The following is a 13,806-nucleotide window of genomic DNA, read 5'->3' as shown; positions in this document are numbered from 1 at the left end:
CATTTAGCAATTAGCATCATTTGTGCAAAAAAAAAAAAGAAGTCTACATTAAAACCCTTTGTGCTTTACACTTTCCACAGAACAGAAACTAAAATAACCTGTTATATCAATAGTCACAAATACAGTACTTGATTTTTTTTGCACATACACGTGAGTATTGTCTAAACCATGTCTTCTTTGTAGCAGCAAGGCCCTGCCCCAGTGTGCTTGGCTGAGTTCACAAATCTGTTGTAACCTGTGGCTTCCCTGTCACTTCCTCTCCTGCTAAGCTTTGTTTCCTGGCAACATTAAAATCTTCTTCCATTGTCATAGCTACTGCTGCTGCTGGAACTACCAGAGCCTCTTGGTTTGGTGGTTTGGCAGAGTATTGTCCTCCACCACCATCAGGTCCGGAGTTTCTCTGCCTCCAAAGTTTCCACCCTTCATGGGTTCAAAATTTGATGACTGATTGTTGTCATTGCCAGAATCTCTGTAGCCTTTACCACTTCCAAAATTGCTTCTGTCACTACCAAATCTACTGTAGCCATCCCCACTGCCACCATATCCAACACCACCATGGCTGCCACCAAAGCCACTGAAGTTTTGTCCACGACCAAAATTGTCATTTACACCAAAACCACCTCCACAGTCACCACCAAACTTTCTACAACCATGTCAACTTTTTTGTCCAGCTCTTACGTTGACAGGGCTTTCCTTACTTCACAGTTGTGACCTTCACAGTATGGTATTTCTAAATGACAATCTTATTCACAGAGTCATGATCATCAAAAGTTAAAAAAGCAAAGACCCTGTGAGAGCATTTGTCTTGTGATGAGTTTTTGGTAAACACCACACAAGTGGGTCTTATTAAAAAAAAAAAAAAAAAAAAAAACACTTTGTGATGGTGTCCATTGTTTAGTTGGAGATGTGACCACTTACATTCAGTGTTCCTATAAAGAGAAGAGATATGTGCATGAATTCTTGCCATGTTGATTGATTTCTCATGTTTAATGTGATTCTGTTTCTTATTTGCTTAGTAACACTTGTAATGTATTCTCCAGTCATGGAGTCTTGCTTGTTTCCCCCTCTCCCCTGGGTTGAACCAAAGGCCTGACACATGCTAGGCAAGTCTTTGACACCGAGCCACACATGCAGCTGCTGGGGTTTCTCTTAATTTCTCATGTGGAGTTTTTCCTTAAGCATGTTCTGAAATATTGGCTTCTGAGTTGTGAATTTTGTTTCTTTTTTTGGGGGGGAGGCTATTACTGGGGGATTGAATTCAGGGGCATTCAACCACAGAGCCACATCCCCAGCCCTATTTTGTATTTTATGTAGAGACAGGGTTTCACTGAGTAGCTTAGTGACTTGCCATTTCTGACCCTGGCTTTGAACTGGCAATCCTCTGTCTCAGCCTCCCAAGCCACAGGGATTACATGTGTGAGCCACTGCATCTGGCTTTGGGAATTCTATTTATATCAGCTCATCTGGCAAGGTTTTTTTAATGTCTCTTTGATTTTAAAAGATAATTTTGCTAGGTATAGTAGTCTTGGTTGACAATTATTTTCTTCCAAATTAGATCCAAACACCCCTAGGGCTGGGCAGATGCTGATCTCTGCTGGGTATCTGGGTTACAGGTGCTTCCAGAGAATTCGACTCCTAAGGCACATAATCAACCAACTTTGGTTTTGAGGGCACAGCATACTTATACCAATGAATATAACCTTTCAAAGCTCAGTACCTAAATGCATTTCCACCCACTTTTTCAGTTTTCTGACCCTCATAGTTTATCATGTGACCATCAGACTCAAAGGGAAAGCAAGCTGTACTCACCACCTTGTCTCTGACTTGAATCCTCCTAATTATAATCATCTTGCTTCCTTCCTTTCTTCTATTCTTTCTTTGGAATGAACTCAGGCATGCTCTTCCAATGAACTAAAACCACAATTCATTCTATTTTTTATTTTGAGATAGGGCCTCACTAGGTTCTTCAGGAGGGCCTCAAAGTTGTGATCAGCCTGCCTCAGCCTCCTAAGTCACAGAGTTCTTGTGCCAAATTTTTCAGTTGTGTTCCTCTCTCCCTTTTTATTCCCCCGTCCCCTCTGTGGTGAGCTGACCCCACAGCTGTCTCTACCTTGGCTCCAATATCCCTTTTCTTGGGCTCTATACAAAATAGCAGAATTTCTGAGGCTCTTACTGTCCAATATTGAACTTTAGTGTATTCCCTCAGGCACCACCTCAGTGAGAAGCAGAACTCCTGCTGCTTCATTTCTGAGCTGTGGAGCAAGTGGAAAGTGCAGCCTTCCTCTACTCTGCCATCTCTATTTCCTCGTTCTATATAAGACTTATGTGTAAGTAATAAAAGCATGGATTGCATTGTTTGCTCCAAGAAGTGAGGAATGAGTCTGGGCCGCAGTTTCAGAGAGAAGCAGAGAGATGTTCTTTCTGTTGAGCTGTGACTAAACTACCTGCATCTTCCACCTGGCTGTACCCATGGGAGAGAGAACAACATGATCTTTCAACATCAGGCCTCATCATTGACAATACACATCCCTTTTCTCCTCAAGAGAAAAAACACATTTAAATGTGGATTTAAGACCCCTCCCACTCTGGACACTGATCACTGACCTCAAGGGTCCCTATCTGGCTGAGCACCAGGATGGCTGGTGGGCTTGTTACAAAACACTTGCTCCTAGCCACAGACCACATCTCCCAGATTAGTAGGCACAAGACAGAGGGATCACTTACTGTAAGCTTGAGGAGATCTGATGCACAGTCTGGGAATCCTGGTCATTATTTGAGCTTCTGAAAGTATGAACTACACTCTGGCAGCATCAGCACCACCTTGACATTGAAATGGCATCTACTACTAACTCCACACTCTCCGTGTTGGGTTGATGTCCAGGGGACTCATGTGCACAGGAAATCTGGGACTCCCTGATCCATGTGTGTTCTGGGTGTGGCAGCAGAACTGTGCACTCTGCTGTGGATGTGTGGTCTGATCAGATGGCAAACACTGGGAGATCACAGAGCTCCAGGGCTCAGTGCCTGTCCCTTTCTTTACTTGGCCATCACTCCCTTGGTGTGGTCACTGTGCTCAAGACTTTAATCCATTTCTCCATTCTGGACACATTCATCTGTCCACAGTCAATGTGAGGACCTCACCTGCATTTCCAGGATATATCTCAGTTCAGTGTCTATGCTGAGTGCCTGCCATGTCCCTTTCCAGAATCTTCTGCTGTCCACTGAGGGCTACTCCATAATGTAGTCTGATATAAGGGGTGCACCACTGACTCTTCCTTCTTATACCCCAGCTTCAGTCCATTAGGAAGTGCTGGGAAGGCCATCCTAAGAATCTGGCTCCCCACTTTGCCATTCTCTTCTGAGTACAGAAGCCATAGTGCCTTTTACAACACAAGTCTTTTTATAGGGGAAGTTCTGCTGTGATCCTTCAGTGGTCAAACTGCCTTCTAACTCTCTGGCTCACTCAGAGTAAAGGTTCAAAGACTTCCAGGAACTTCCAGCCCTGCAGGATCTGATCATATCATTGCCCTCTACTCAGTGACTCTGCTCAGGGAATACCACAGTTCTCAGTTTACCATGAACACAAGGACACACTCCTGCCCCAGTGCCTTTGCACTGCTGTTTATCCTTCCTGGAAAGAATTTGATACTGACACCATCAAGATTATTATTCATATTCTTCAAATCTTACCTCAAGGGTCATCTTTTCATCAAGGCACTGAGTACTTTGGCAAATACTTGTCTCCCCTGTTGCCCCCACCACCACATACCCTCTGAATAAACTTGTAACTCTTATGCCTCCTACATGAAGATTGTGCTTATTTAATATGTTTATAGTGCATCCTATTCTAGCCACTAGAACATATATTCCACTAGGCTGGATTTTTTTTTTTACTTTTCCTCTGAATTTCTCAGATATAAAAAAACAGTATAACACATATTTTGAGACAGGGTCTCACTTGCTCAGGCTGGCTTCCAACTTTCAATCCTCTTGAGCCAGTGGGATTACAGGTGTGTGCCACCAGCTGTCCTTCCTTTATTTTTGCTGCTGAAGTTTTACTTTTTATGGTTATACACAGTGTGTCACTTGTCTGATGATGTATATGTGTCTGATTCTACTCTGCCATAAGCATCAGTGCACACACAGATAAGATCACCCCAGGCATATGATCATGAGAAGGAACTTTCTTTCTTTCTTTTTTTAGAGTAATGTATTTTATTTATTTTTAATTAGTTATTTTATTTTTCCATGTTTTTATTGGTGCATTAAAATCATACCTAATGGTGGGATTCATTGTTACATATTTAGACACACACACTATAAAACAACAATGTAATTTGGTCAACATCCTTCCCCAGTATCTCTTTCCCTTTCTCCTTCCTCCCCCTGTTTCCTTTCCTCTGCTGAAATCCCCTGGATTTTCATCAGACTCTATCTCACATCTTTCTTTCCCTTTTTCCCCTCTAGCTTCCACATATTAGAGAAAAATATACAATTCATGGCCTTCCAAGTTTGGCTTTTTTTTGCTTAATATTCTCAAGTTCCATCCATTTCCCTACAAATGACATAATTTCATTTTTCTTTATGGCTGAATAAAACTCCATTGTGTACATAGACCACTTTTTCTTTATCTATTCATCGATTGATGGACACCTAGACTGGTAGCATATTTTGGCTTCTGTGAATTGTCTTAATCCAGTATTTTTTAAATCCTCAGTTAAACAATTTTATTGTGTATATATGCAGTTACTATTTATAAGACATTCTCTAAGACGCTATTGGGGTATTAGTATATACAATAAATCCATGGATGACTACCTTCAAGAATCTTTCAGTCTTGTAAGGGAGGTAAGAAATGTGTTTGCAAGCTGTAATATAGATGTAATATAAACTTGATGAATACCATAATAAAGGTGAGAACTGTACAAATATGCCACAATGAAACTTACTATTCTGTATAATTAATATGCACTAATTTAAAACAAAGAGGTGTGTAGCCTTATAGGAGGAATTCAGGCTGGGTCATTTCTCTGTGGAGGGATCAGAAGATGGTGGGCAAGTCACTTCAGGTTCATGAAATACATCAGAGAAAGTAACAGCTGTTCAGGAAACAGTCATTTTACTGGAATTTAAGATGCTACTGGGAGATACAACTTTCCATCTTATCATATTCTTTTCTTCAACTACATGGATACTGCTTATATTCAAAGTGCTTGTTCTAATTTTAACTCTTAGCAGGAACATATGAGAGTTCATGTTGCTGAAGTTCTGAAAGATAACCTAGAAGATGGGGTGTAGGAGTCTGGAGCACAGTCTTGGATGCAGAACTACCCAGGCTTTATATGCCCATCAGGAAACTTCCTCTCCTTCCTTTATTTCAACTGTTCAGGCCTCAAACTATCAGCACATAGGTCAAGATCCTGCTTCCTTCTAGTAAACCACAGGATATTGTCATGTACCTGGAATCTTCCATAAAAAGGAAAACAAGGAAGAAGGGAGGCGTGGAGAAATGGAGAGAGGAGAAGGAGGAGGAGGGGAAGGAAAGGGCAAATGCAAAAATAAGGAAGAGAACAGGAGAAGCATCATTGGAAAGAGCAAGGATAACAGGCATTATCACAGTGCAAGGAAGTAAGGAGATGGAGACATATAGAACAACAGATATGAAGAGATTTGGCAAAAGAAGAAATATCCATGAAATCACAGAAATAACACATAGGTCATCAACTTGGAGTCCGGGAGGAGGGAGAATTTGGATAAAGGGAAGGATTTCATAAGCTGGAATGAGTAATAAGTAGATCATAATAATAAAAATAACACACAAATGGAAATGATTTGTTAGGTCCTCCAAGACATAAAGTTGCAAGGTGGGTTGAGCTCACTAGCATTTTATTAGGGAAAACACCTGTCTGAGAATGTGAGAAAGGAGCCAGAAATTCCTGGGAAAGCCTTCAGATTGAGGTATGGGAGATGGACAGAGGGAGAAGAGCTTGTTGGATTGGTCCCAGAAGCAACCTAAGGATTGTGCAACCAGGATACAGAAGTGCCCTGTCTGTGATGGCCATCAGAGGAGTCCCATGCCTCCAGGGACAGACCTGCTTCAGTGCCTTGGATTTGACCTTTTTTTCCCCTGAAACAAATACCTGTGATAATCAACTTTAAAAGCAGAAAGGTCTTTTTCCGTTCCCAGTTTGGGGAGTTTGACTATTGGCCCTGTTGTCTTGGGCCTGTGGCAGCACAGTTCATCATGGCAGGTGTGCATGACTCAGGAAGCCCATTCACCTCATGGGGGAAGAGAGAGTAGGGCACAGTTCCTTGATCCCCTCCAGGGATATGTCTCTATCCAGAAGACCTCCTTCTAGGCCCCACCTCTTCAGGTTTCCTCCACCTTCCCATTGTGCCCAGCTGGAGAGTTTGCCTTGAACACATGGGCTCCTGTGGGACATCCCAGGTCCAAGCTCTACCACAAGTCATTGGCCTCAGCAGCCCTGGTAAGCAGGGCCTCTGCACCAGTGCTGCCCTGGGTCTCAACATGGAGCAGGGCTCTTGGCTGACTTCCTGGGGGTGTGACCCAGACCTTCCTGAGATGTCTGGGATTTTGGAAATCAAACCTTGACAGGCAAAGTTCATACAAGGATTAGTTCCCAGTTGAAATAAGACAAAGAGAATGAGGGGGAACCCATGTGGATCACCTCTCTGCCCTCACTGTGTGACAGTAGCCTTCTCTCCTCCTTAGTTTATTCCATCACCACTGGCAAGAAAGGAGTTGAGGGTGTCCCCTACCCCTTGCTGGTCCCGGAGGTCATACTGGTTGTTTTAGTCAGCTTTTTCATTGCTGTGACTAAAAGACCTGACAAGAACAAGTACAGGAGGAAAGTTTATTTTGAGTTCATGGTTTCAGAGGTCTCAGTTCATAGAAGGTTGACCCATTCCTCAGGGCTTGAGGTGAGGAAGAATATAAGGGTGAAAGGGTGTTTTGGAGGAAAGTAGCCTAGGGCACTGCAATCAAGAAGAAGAAGGAGAAGGAGAAGAAGGAAGATGGAAGAAGGAAAAGGAGGAGGAAGAAATGAGAGAGAGAGAGAGAGAGAGAGAGAGAGAGAGAGAGACTGACTCTTCAATAATAAAATGTAAAATATATACTCCAAAGACTCATCTCAATGACCCACCTACTCCAGCCACACCCTACCTGCCTTAAATTACCACCAGTTAATCTCTATCAAGAATTAATTCACAGATTGGAATAAGGCTGTTTTGGCCCAATCATTTCAACTTTGAGCCTTCTTGCATTGTCTCAAAGATGAGCTTTTGTGGAATATCTCACATGCAAACCATAACACTGTTCAAACCTCCCCTGTGGCAACAGTAGAGGAGCAGGGCTCTTGGAAAACTTCCTGAGGGTGTGACCCAAACACTCCTGAGGTGTCTGGGACTCTTTTCAGTGGCAACCTTGTGACCCTTGGTATGAATGTTCTCCTCAGGATATCAGGACCTCCTGTCTTGCAGAGCCCAGAGTGGGAGAGATGGAAAGTGCAAGATCCCCAGTGGGTGAATCTAAGTGATGGTGAATGGAGCCACTTAGTTTCTTTCTTTTGAGAGCACAGTACCATAGAGAGATCTCTGATTCCATAAATACACTGTGTCCTAAAAGAAGTCACCTTGTCCTTTAGAGGGCTTCCCCAAAGCTTGTGCTTAGGTGTGTGCCTTAGAAGGCCCATCCAGCTTTGTGTGTGGCTGGCAACCCCTGCAAGGTGCAGACTGTGATAGGACCTGTCGGTCCCATGGTCATGGCTCATACCACAACTGGCTCTCTGTGAGTGCTGTAATGGTCAGACATCAAATAAGAGCAATTTGGATCCTGTGCATATGACATGATGACAACCCTTCATAGTGGTACATGCTTGCTGAGGGTCTGAGTCATGGAAGGGAAAACTGGCACATGAAATCTATTTCTAGGACGATGAACTTCATGCCCTTCCAGGATGCAACTGGCTCAGTGAAATCAATTTGTTACTTAGTGTTTACTTGATCCCATAATGAAATAATAGTATCTCCAGGATCAGCATTGGCTCCTAATTCTGAGAGGTTGGATATTAAGAGGTGGCAGCATCTGGATCTCCCTTAGTAAGAGGAATCACTTCTGTCAGGCTCAAATGTAGGGTGCATCTCTGCCTTTGCTCCATTCACATGCCTATCATTCAAGTACTGGGTGGCCAGTAATGAACACAAATATGTTAGTCAGCTTTCTGTTACTCTCACAAAATACCTGGGGAAAGCATTGTAAAAAGAGGAAGGGTTTATTTGGACTTGCTATTTCAAAATGTTGCTTTGGGGCCTGTTGTGAGGCACAACATGAACATGGGGAGCACCTAGCAGAGAAAGCTTCTCCCATCAAGGCAGCCAGAAAGCAAAAAGAGAGACAGGAAGAAACCAGATCCCAACATCCCCTTCAAGGACACACACTCAGTGTCTTAGTTTACTTCAGTAGGACTTACCCCCTCAAGGTTCCACCATCTCCAGATAGTACCATGGGCTGGGGAAGAAATCTGTAACTCATGTGCATTTGGGACACTCAAGACCCAAATAGTAACAGTTGGATCCTGTCCATTGGTCTACTTGGCTGTTCAGAGCCACTTCAGGGTGGATGTTTTCTGCATGTGATTCAGGCTCAAGCCCAGATGTACCATTTCCATGTGATAATGGACTGCCCCAGACCTGTCCAGGTTGTGGCCTAATGAGCTTCACAGAACCCAGTCCATGTTGGCTCTTGTCATTCCAGTGTTCTTTAGTGTCCCATGATCAAACATTCTTCTTCACCAGGCCTCGCAACACAACAACTGATTACTGAGAGGGGCACATTTCTGTGTGTGGAAGGCATGGCCTCCCTCAGACCCCTGGACCTTTGATAGTATTTCTCCCCCTGTTCAGCTCCATCCTGCACCTCTCACATTACTGACGCTCCCATATCTGCAGAGTCTGAGGGGTGATGAACCATTCCCTGAACTGTTGCAGTGTCCATTTCTGTCCAGGTCCCACATGAAGCTGGCCTATTATGTCACCAAATATGTGGCACAAACACTGTGCCTCAGTGTGGAAGGTGATGTTGTCAGAACCCAAAGAGGACCAGGCCTCCTGCTTCCTTCCCTGCAGTGAGAGGTGCCAGGTGCAGCAGCTGGTCCAGTACCATGGAGGGGACATCTCTGCTTGTCTTTAATAGCTGGACCCCTAAATCCCAATGAAGGGGCCACTCCTGAATCTCTGAACATTTTATCTTCCACTTTTTGAGGAGCATGTGCCTCATAAAGAGCTCCAGGGCACTTTCCCCCTCTTGCTCATCCATCCCAGGCAGCATGATGTGGGATGAAATAAACTGACTTCATATTCTATGGGATGTGCATCCAGTCCAGACTCTTAACACTGCATCACAGAGGGCAGGGACAGTGAGGCTGTGGGTTTGTGGGTGTTGGTGCCAACTCAATCCAAGTGCCTGACACTCCCCAGCCTCCTGCCTGTTTCCCTCTCACCATGCAGTCTCTTGAGTTAATGATGATTCCTTGGCAGAAGGAATGAGAGAATCATGGCCACATGTTCTTGTCATGGTGTTCTAGGCTCTTTCTTCCCTTGATGTGGATACCTCTTCAGTCACTGGGTTCTGAATCTGAACATCGGCTCAGATATGGGAATTGAGAATGGAATCAAGACTTCTTTTTGGTTCAAGTACCTTCAGCCTCCTGCTCTCTGCTTTTGTGTTAATTGATGATACTGAGAAGGGCACTTGCTGATCACCATCTGTTTGACCCTATGAACACAACCCTCTATGAACCTTCCCAACCCCCTTACAAATCAGAGCACCCCTGACTGCTGCTCTGGAGTTGCTGTGGTGGGCACACCCTCTGGTCAGTGCTGGTTAACGGCCACCATTTGGTCTCAAGTTTTTTTAGGGCCAGACCCTCCCCATGAATGTGAATGAGCCCCCTTTCCTACCCTCATCCCAGCCTGAAAAGGAAAACACCCACCTTTTTAGTGAAGCAGGCCCTTGTCACCAGCATATTCCTGTGGGTTTTGGTGAAAGTGTCCTCTGGGACACTGGAATTCAATGCTCTGTTGTGTCTTGTGGCCTCTTCCTTCGCCTCTGTATTCCATTCTCCATTGTCTTCTTGAGCATCTAAGTGTGTCCACTGGCTGAGGGGTGGACATCAGTTTTTCCTGTTTTCACAGAGGTCACAGAACCACAGAAACTACCACAACCCAAGTGGCTTTATGTAGCTCCATTTATGACCTCACAGTTACATAGGTTCCAAGTCCCCCATGGGGTTCACAGGGCTCAGGTCGAGGTGTTAGCTGGTCTTTGTTCCTTACTGGAGGCTCTGGTGAGGAATCTGCTTCCAGGATCAACATGGATGTTTTGAGAATTCAGTCCCTATCTTCTTGCTGACTGTCATGAAGGAGCCACTTTTAGCTCCTGGACCCCTCTCCCAGGTCCTCATAAGTGCCCTCTATAGCACGTCTCATCCTTCTTCATTAGAACCTCTGATGTCCTCTCTGCTGAATCTCCTCCACCTGCCTCTCTTGTAGCACATCTCTGACTCCAGCCAGAGGAGGGTCTCAGCTTGAATGATGTGGTTTGGCTACCCAGGACAATCTCCCCAATTTCAGATGTTCACCTTAGTTACATCTGTGATGTCCCTCTGACATATGATACAACTTCTTAACTCTTCCAAGGATTAGGGCCTGGGCAACTTTAGGGACTATTCTTCAGTCCCTACACCTTCTTGTGCCAAAATCAGTGAGGAGCAAGGAGATAGCACTCCTTGAGAGGGTGATGGACAGGAAGGAGCCAGGAGTGCAGAGATGGGGAAATTGCTTGGGGTCCCTGGGTATGTCTACCATGAGGGGAGTGCCTACCATCTCATGACAGGCTAGGGGATAATGGGAAGGGGAGCAGAATGGTCTGAGAACTTCAGTGTGGAGTAAGGACCCGTCTACCCACCTGTTGGACCAGGTGTACATGATACCCATGGAATCCCCCATAGGAGGGGACTTCAGAAGACAGTGTCGTCCAGGAGACCAGGTTTCTGTTAGAGCTGGGAGGCAAGGACATCTTGAGAGGACTTTGGTAGTTGTTTTTTCATAAGCTGATAATTACAGGGGGTACCATAGGAAGATTCCAGAATTTGGGGAGAGGGTGTGAGAGGAGACAGAACAGGAATGTGCAGAGCATTGTGAGGATGACAGTGCAGGACATTGAAGGGGACCTAGCATGGCTAATCAAACAGTGAAAGGACATAGGAGGTTTGTCCTGGTGGATTCAGGACAAACAGTGAGGTGGGCTGGGAGAGGGGAAGTTGTGGGAGTAGGTGCGTCTGGGCCTTTTCTCTGTGGATGAAAATAAGATTTGGGTTGTTGGGTCTTGGCGCCACTGTGGAATCTTTCTTGCCCACTGATCATCAGGTGGAGTGTCTGAGGGTGGAGGTTGGCTAGGCTGTGCATAATTCATTCCTGAACTGAGGAGAGTTGGGTGCTCACCTCCAGGCTCAGGTCTGCTGACCCCTGCTGTTGGAGGTGCCATTTCTGTATAACATATGAGACCCTGACACAGAGTCCTGTTATGTATGTCCTGCTAAGGGGGACAGAGGCCAGGGGAGACAGAGGCTGTGACCTTGCCCTGATAGTCATAGTGTACATATCCTTTAGGTGGGCAGTGAGTTACTGTTCCCAAGTAAGAGACCATTTTTCTTTAAAAACTTTAGTGAACAGGGTGTTTCCAAAAATCTATTTCCAAAAACTGAAAAATAAGGAGTAGAGAAAATGTTTCTACTTTTCTCTTGTCTTGCTCTCAAGGGAATCAGGGTTGCAACTTTAAATGGGATCCTCAGATAGGGTCAAGGGCCCCTGAAAATGCTTCCAAATGCAAGGCATGTGGGAGGTAATTAGGCAAATTTTATACTCCTTGATATTGGATAATATTAGGAGCTCATAGTAATTTTCTTTAGTGTCATAACCATATTATTATTGAAAGAAAAGTGTCATTTCCTAAGAGATGAGCACAGATTTACTTAGGAATGAATGTCACAATGATTGATTTTTCTAGTGTTTCAGCAAGAATTATACAACTATAATTTCTTACATCTTAAAACAAACGTGACAAAATACTGAACTAATTAGGTCTATAGTCACCATTGTACTATTCTTTTGGAGTTTGGAAACTTTGATCTTTCCCATGTAATTTGGAGATTATTTAATACTTCCTAACAACATGGAAAATGTTCACAATATAATGCTGAACAAAAATGAAGTTTCAAGTGTACACTGTGTGAACCTGAATGGTGGTGTACAGCTGTAAACCCAGCTATTCTGCAGGCTGAGGCAGGAGGATGGCAAGTTCAAGGCCAACCTGGGCAACTTAGTCAGACACTGTCTCAAAATTGAAATTTAAAAGACAGTGTAGCTCTGTGGTACAGGACTACTGGGTTTAAGTGTTAGTATAAAAAAAAGAAAGACAAAAAAGAAGAAAAAGAAAAGAAAAAAAAAGTCTGTGTTTTGAGAATGCCTCAGTTGAGGGTGTATCAGCATTTGTCAGCTTCACGTAGTCTGCTCCCAGTGTGCACTAATCTGTAATCCCTAGGATAAGGGAGCAAGGTATGGTGGGGGACACCAAGAGACATTTCCAGGTAAGCCCTGTCTGCACTCACCACCCCTCCCAGGACTATTTGCTCCCCTAGAAGGTCAACCACAGGCAAAAGATGGAGGGGTCCATAGGCTTTAGCCCTCACCCCCTAATCCTTCCTCTGCCAGTTATTGCCTGAGCTTCCTCCCTCCACTGCAACCGCAATCCCCCTAGAGCTAAGCACAGGAGGTTCCATATGTGGAATCCACTCTCCATTTCAGACCTGGGAGGCAATTCCAAGACAGCTGTCCTCCCTGGTGACTGCCACTGTGTGAAGCCCGAAGGCATCGCCCACATTGGCTGGGTTCTCTCTAGGATCCTGGCATTGCCCAAATAGTCTTCAAACTCCTTATATCACAAATTCAATCTCATTATTTACACTTGCTCCTCTGACAATTGTCAAGGGAAAACTGAGGCCCAAAGAAGGAGATATGCTGGGTCTTTCCCCATGACCTGTGGACAATATGGCAATGCAGGCTTCGAACACGTTTTGAGTAAAATGTAACAGGGTCCCTTGTGCCTCCACTCAGTTTTTCTTCCCCCCCACCCTCTGTTGTTGCGATGTGGACCTTCACACTCTGTTTTGCATTTTTGGTCATATTTATTACATGTCTGTCTACTAAAAACGTATCCTTTTGGGGTCTGGAGTGTAGCTCAGGGGTAAAGGACTTGCCTAGCAGCCTGAGGCACAGGGTTTCATCCCCAATGCCACAGAAATGAAATTTTGAAAATAAAAGTATCAATCAGAATGAATCAGACATTAATTTCCTGGGTTCATATATGAATATATGACCAGTATAACTCCACAACATGTATAATCACAAGAATGTGAAAAGTTATATGCTGTGTTTGTATAATATGTCAAAATACATTCCACTGTCATGTAAAACTGAAATAAATACATAAATAAAAGTCTCATTTTCAAAAGCAGTTGAGGGAAGATCCAATGCTATGAAAATATGAATACTTATTCTAAGACAGAGCTCCTGGTGTTGGATTATAATTAATATTTTGCTTTTTAAAAACAGTATTCTCTTGAGTCTGGCACTTAATTTATTGTATTTTAAACCAAAAATATTCTCCCTGACACCTTGTACAAATCCCAGTTTATACTAAACCACTGAGCCACATCCCCAGTCCCCATT

This window comes from Marmota flaviventris, chromosome 6, assembly GCF_047511675.1.
Source record: "Marmota flaviventris isolate mMarFla1 chromosome 6, mMarFla1.hap1, whole genome shotgun sequence".
NCBI classification, from domain to species: Eukaryota; Metazoa; Chordata; class Mammalia; order Rodentia; family Sciuridae; genus Marmota; species Marmota flaviventris.
This window is presented reverse-complemented; position numbering follows the sequence as displayed.